Genomic DNA, 6,664 nt, shown 5'->3' with positions numbered 1-6,664 from the left:
GGGGGGAGAGGGAGAGCGAGGGGGAGGAGGGGAGAGCGAGGGGGAGAGGGAGAGCGAGGGGGAGAGGGGAGAGCGAGGGGAGAGGGAGAGCGGAGGGGGAGAGGGAGAGAGGGGGAGAGGGAGAGCGAGGGGGAGAGGGAGAGCGAGGGGGAGAGGAGAGCGAGGGGGAGAGGGAGAGCGAGGGGGAGAGGGAGAGCGAGGGGGAGAGGGAGAGAGCGAGGGGGAGAGGGAGAGCGAGGGGGAGAGGGAGAGCGAGGGGGAGAGGGAGAGCGAGGGGGAGAGGGAGAGCGAGGGGGAGAGGGAGAGCGAGGGGGAGAGGGAGAGCGAGGGGGAGAGGGAGAGCGAGGGGGAGAGGGAGAGCGAGGGGGAGAGGGAGAGCGAGGGGGAGAGGGAGAGCGAGGGGGAGAGGGAGAGCGAGGGGGAGAGGGAGAGCGAGGGGGAGAGGGAGAGCGAGGGGGAGAGGGAGAGCGAGGGGGAGAGGGAGAGCGAGGGGGAGGGAGAGCGAGGGGGAGAGGGAGAGCGAGGGGGGGAGGGGAGAGGGAGAGCGAGGGGAGAGGGAGAGCGAGGGGGAGAGGGAGAGCGAGGGGGAGAGGGAGAGCGAGGGGGAGAGGGAGAGCGAGGGGGAGAGGGGAGAGCGAGGGGGAGAGGGAGAGCGGGAGGGGAGAGGGAGAGCGAGGGGGAGAGGGAGAGCGAGGGGAGAGGGAGAGCGAGGGGGAGAGGGAGAGCGAGGGGGAGAGGGAGAGCGAGGGGGAGAGGGAGAGCGAGGGGGAGAGGGAGAGCGAGGGGGAGAGGGAGAGCGAGGGGGAGAGGGAGAGCGAGGGGGAGAGGGAGAGCGAGGGGGAGAGGGAGAGCGAGGGGGACAGGGAGAGCGAGGGGGACAGGGAGAGCGAGGGGGACAGGGAGAGCGAGGGGGACAGGGAGAGCGAGGGGGACAGGGAGAGCGAGGGGGACAGGAGAGCGAGGGGGACAGGGAGAGCGAGGGGGACAGGGAGAGCGAGGGGGACAGGGAGAGCGAGGGGGACAGGGAGAGCGAGGGGGACAGGGAGAGCGAGGGGGACAGGGAGAGCGAGGGGGACAGGGAGAGCGAGGGGGACAGGGAGAGCGAGGGGGACAGGGAGAGCGAGGGGGACAGGCAGAGCGAGGGGGACGCAAGCGAGGGACAGGCAGAGCGAGGGGGACAGGGAGAGCGAGGGGGACAGGGAGAGCGAGGGGGACAGGCAGAGCGAGGGGGACAGGGAGAGCGAGGGGGACAGGGAGAGCGAGGGGGACAGGGAGAGCGAGGGGGACAGGGAGAGCGAGGGGGACAGGGAGAGCGAGGGGGACAGGGAGAGCGAGGGGGACAGGGAGAGCGAGGGGGGACAGGGAGAGCGAGGGGGACAGGGAGAGCGAGGGGGACAGGGAGAGCGAGGGGGACAGTGAGAGCGAGGGGGACAGGGAGAGCGAGGGGGACAGGGAGAGCGAGGGGGACAGGGAGAGCGAGGGGGACAGGGAGAGCGAGGGGGACAGGGAGAGCGAGGGGGACAGGGAGAGCGAGGGGGACAGGGAGAGCGAGGGGGAGAGGGAGAGCGAGGGGGAGAGGGAGAGCGAGGGGGAGAGGGAGAGCGAGGGGAGAGGGAGAGCGAGGGGGACAGGCAGAGCGAGGGGGACAGGCAGAGCGAGGGGGACAGGCAGAGCGAGGGGGACAGGCAGAGCGAGGGGGACAGGCAGAGCGAGGGGACAGGCAGAGCGAGGGGGACAGGCAGAGCGAGGGGGACAGGCAGAGCGGAGGGGGACAGGCAGAGCGAGGGGGACAGGCAGAGCGAGGGGGACAGGCAGAGCGAGGGGGACAGGCAGAGCGAGGGGGACAGGCAGAGCGAGGGGGACAGGCAGAGCGAGGGGGACAGGCAGAGCGAGGGGGACAGGCAGAGCGAGGGGGACAGGCAGAGCGAGGGGGACAGGCAGAGCGAGGGGGACAGGCAGAGCGAGGGGGACAGGCAGAGCGAGGGGGACAGGCAGAGCGAGGGGACAGGCAGAGCGAGGGGGACAGGCAGAGCGAGGGGACAGGCAGAAGCGAGGGGGACAGGCAGAGCGAGGGGGACAGGCAGAGCGAGGGGGACAGGCAGAGCGAGGGGGACAGGCAGAGCGAGGGGGACAGGCAGAGCGAGGGGGACAGGCAGAGCGAGGGGGACAGGCAGAGCGAGGGGGACAGGCAGAGCGAGGGGGACAGGCAGAGCGAGGGGGACAGGCAGAGCGAGGGGGACAGGCAGAGCGAGGGGGACAGGCAGAGCGAGGGGGACAGGCAGAGCGAGGGGGACAGGCAGAGCGAGGGGGACAGGCAGAGCGAGGGGGACAGGCAGAGCGAGGGGGACAGGCAGAGCGAGGGGGACAGGCAGAGCGAGGGGGACAGGCAGAGCGAGGGGGACAGGCAGAGCGAGGGGGACAGGCAGAGCGAGGGGGACAGGCAGAGCGAGGGGGACAGGCAGAGCGAGGGGGACAGGCAGAGCGAGGGGGACAGGCAGAGCGAGGGGGACAGGCAGAGCGAGGGGGAGAGGCAGAGCGAGGGGGAGAGGCAGAGCGAGGGGGAGAGGCAGAGCGAGGGGGAGAGGCAGAGCGAGGGGGAGAGGCAGAGCGAGAGGCAGAGCGAGGGGGAGAGGCAGAGCGAGGGGGAGAGGCAGAGCGAGGGGGAGAGGCAGAGCGAGGGGGAGAGGCAGAGCGAGGGGGAGAGGCAGAGCGAGGGGGAGAGGCAGAGCGAGGGGGAGAGGCAGAGCGAGGGGGAGAGGCGAGGGGAAGGCAGAGCGAGGGGGAGAGGCAGAGCGAGGGGGAGAGGCAGAGCGAGGGGGACAGGCAGAGCGAGGGGGACAGGCAGAGCGAGGGGGACAGGCAGAGCGAGGGGGACAGGCAGAGCGAGGGGGACAGGCAGAGCGAGGGGGACAGGCAGAGCGAGGGGGACAGGCAGAGCGAGGGGGACAGGCAGAGCGAGGGGGACAGGCAGAGCGAGGGGGACAGGCAGAGCGAGGGGGACAGGCAGAGCGAGGGGGACAGGCAGAGCGAGGGGGACAGGCAGAGCGAGGGGGACAGGCAGAGCGAGGGGGACAGGCAGAGCGAGGGGGACAGGCAGAGCGAGGGGGACAGGCAGAGCGAGGGGGACGGCAGAGCGAGGGGGACAGGCAGAGCGAGGGGGACAGGCAGAGCGAGGGGGACAGGCAGAGCGAGGGGGACAGGGAGAGCGAGGGGGACAGGGAGAGAGCGGGGGGACAGGGAGAGCGAGGGGGACAGGGAGAGCGAGGGGGACAGGGAGAGCGAGGGGGACAGGGAGAGCGAGGGGGACAGGGAGAGCGAGGGGGACAGGGAGAGCGAGGGGGACAGGGAGAGCGAGGGGGACAGGGAGAGCGAGGGGGACAGGGAGAGCGAGGGGGACAGGGAGAGCGAGGGGGACAGGGAGAGCGAGGGGGACAGGGAGAGCGAGGGGGACAGGGAGAGCGAGGGGGACAGGGAGAGCGAGGGGACAGGGAGAGCGAGGGGGACAGGGAGAGCGAGGGGGACAGGGAGAGCGAGGGGGACAGGGAGAGCGAGGGGGACAGGGAGAGAAAGACAGGGACAGGGAGAGAAAGACAGAGACAGGGAGAGAAAGACAGAGACAGGGAGAGAAAGACAGAGACAGGGAGAGAAAGACAGAGACAGGGAGAGAAAGACAGAGACAGGGAGAGAAAGACAGAGACAGGGAGAGAAAGACAGAGACAGGGAGAGAAAGACAGAGACAGGGAGAGAAAGACAGAGACAGGGAGAGAAAGACAGAGACACAGGGAGAGAGAGAGACGGGGGGGCGGAGAGAGAGAGAGAGAGAGTGGGGGGGGGGGGAAGAGAGAGAGAGACACACACACACGCAGAGAGTTAGGTCACAAACCAGAGCTCAGGGCATCAGCAAATTCCAGTGTCTGATAAAGAGTATCGATCTGAAACTTTAACTTTGTTCCTTTTCTGACAGATTCTGGAAGACCAGAGTTTCAATAAGAACATAACACTTTTTAAAAGATTGCAAGTACAGGTCCCTCACACACTGACTCTCACTGGGGTACGGGTCCCACACACACTGACTCTCACTGGGGTACGGGTCCCACACACACTGACTCTCACTGGGGAACGGGTTGTACACACACTGATTCTCACTGGGGTACGGGTCCCACACACACTGATTCTCACTGGGGTACGGGTCCCACACACACTGATTCTCACTGGGGAACGGGTCCCACACACACTGACTCTCACTGGGGAACGGGTCCCACACACACTGACTCTCACTGGGGAACGGGTCCCACACACACTGACTCTCACTGGGGAACGGGTCCCACACACACTGACTCTCACTGGGGAACGGGTCCCACACACACTGATTCTCACTGGGGAACGGGTCCCACACACACTGACTCTCACTGGGGTACGGGTCCCACACACACTGACCCTCACTGGGGTATGGGTCCCACACACACTGACTCTCACTGGGGAACGGGTCCCACACACACTGACTCTCACTGGGGTACGGGTCCCACACACACTGACCCTCACTGGGGTATGGGTCCCACACACACTGACTCTCACTGGGGTACGGGTCCCACACACACTGACCCTCACTGGGGTACGGGTCCCACACACACTGATTCTCACTGGGGAACGGGTCCCACACACAATGACTCTCACTGGGGAACGGGTTGTACACACACTGATTCTCACTGGGGAACGGGTCCCACACACAATGACTCTCACTGGGCAACGGGTCCCACACACACTGACTCTCACTGGGGAATGGGTCCCACACACAATGACTCTCACTGGGGTATGGGTCCCAAACAATTGGCACCTGTTCCAATTCACAATTGTTCACGTGTGTGCTTGCGTGGCACAGTGGCAAGGTGGTTAGCACTGCCGCCTCACAGCGGCAGGGACCCAACAAAGAACAATACAGCACAGGAAAACAGGCCCTTCGGCCCTCTAAGCCGCTCCTTGGTCCAACTAGACCAATCGTTTGTATCCCTCCATTCCCAGGCTGCTCATGTGACTATCCAGGTAAGTCTTAAACGATGTCAGCGTGCCTGCCTCCACCACCCTACCTGGCAGTGCATTCCAGGCCCCCACCACTCTCTGTGTAAAAAATATCCCTCTGATATCTGAGTTATACTTTGCCCCTCTGACCTTGAGCCCGTGACCCCTTGTGATCGTCACTTCTGATCTGGGAAAAAGCTTCCCACCGTTCACCCTATCTATACCCTTCATAATCTTGTACACCTCTATTAGATCTCCCCTCATTCTCCGTCTTTCCAGGGAGAACAAGCCCAGTTTACCCAATCTCTCCTCATAGCTAAGACCCTCCATACCAGGCAACATCCTGGTAAACCTTCTCTGCACTCTCTCTAACGCCTCCACGTCCTTCTGGTAGTGCGGCGACCAGAACTGGACGCAGTACTCCAAATGTGGCCTAACCAGCATTCTATACAGCTGCATCATCAGACTCCAGCTTTTATACTCCATACCCCGTCCTATAAAGGCAAGCATACCATATGCCTTCTTCACCACCTTCTCCACCTGTGTTGCCACCTTCAAGGATTTGTGGACTTGCACACCGGGGTCCCTCTGTGTTTCTATACTCTTGATGGCTCTGCCATTTATTGTATAACTCCTCCCTACATTAGTTCTTCCAAAATGCATCACTTCGCATTCATCTGGATTAAATTCCATCTGCTATTTCTCCGCCCAATTTTCCAGCCTATCTATATCCTGCTGTATTGCCCGACAATGCTCATCGCTATCCGCAAGTCCAGCCATCTTCGTGTCATCTGCAAACTTGCTGATAACACCAGTTACACCTTCTTCCAAATCATTTATATATATCACAAATAGCAGAGGTCCCAGTACAGAACCCTGCGGAACACCACTGGTCACAGACCTCCAGCCGGAAAAAGACCCTTCGACCTCTACCCTCTGTCTCCAAGCCAGTTTTCTACCCATCTAGCCACTTCTCCTTGTATCCCATGAGCCTTAACCTTCTTAACCAACCTGCCATGTGGGACTTTGTCAAATGCCTGACTGAAATCCATATAGATGACATCCACGGCCCTTCCTTCGTCAACTGTTTTTGTCACTTCCTCAAAAAAACTCCACCAAATTTGTAAGGCACGACCTCCCTCTTACAAAACTATGCTGTCTGTCACTAATGAGATTGTTCCGTTCTAAATGCACGTACATCCTATCTCTAAGAATCCTCTCCAACAACTTCCCTACCACGGACGTCAAGCTCACCGGCCTATAATTTCCCGGGTTTGATTTCCAGCTTGAGTCACCGTGTGGAGTTTGCACGTTCTCCCCGTGTCTGCGTGGGTTTCCTCCGGGTGCTCCGGTTTCCTCCCAGTCCGAAAGACATGCTGGTTAGGTACATTGGCCGTGCTAAATTCTCCCTCAGTGTACCCGAACAGGCGCCAGAGTGTGGCGACTAGGGGATTTTCACAGTAACTTCATTGCAGTGTTAATGTAAGCCTTACTTGTGACACTAAATAAACTAAACAGTGAATTAATCACTACAATAAAGCACTCAGATGCTAGAAATCTGAAACAAAAACAGAAAGTGCAGGAAAAACTCAGCAGGTCAGGGGACATTTGTGAGGAGAGAAACAGAGTTAATGTTCTGAGTCCTGTG

The sequence above is a fragment of the Mustelus asterias genome, unplaced genomic scaffold, assembly GCF_964213995.1.
Source record: "Mustelus asterias unplaced genomic scaffold, sMusAst1.hap1.1 HAP1_SCAFFOLD_2787, whole genome shotgun sequence".
Lineage (NCBI taxonomy): Eukaryota > Metazoa > Chordata > Chondrichthyes > Carcharhiniformes > Triakidae > Mustelus > Mustelus asterias.
The sequence above is the reverse complement of the archived record's forward strand: the minus strand, read 5'-3'. Positions refer to the sequence as shown.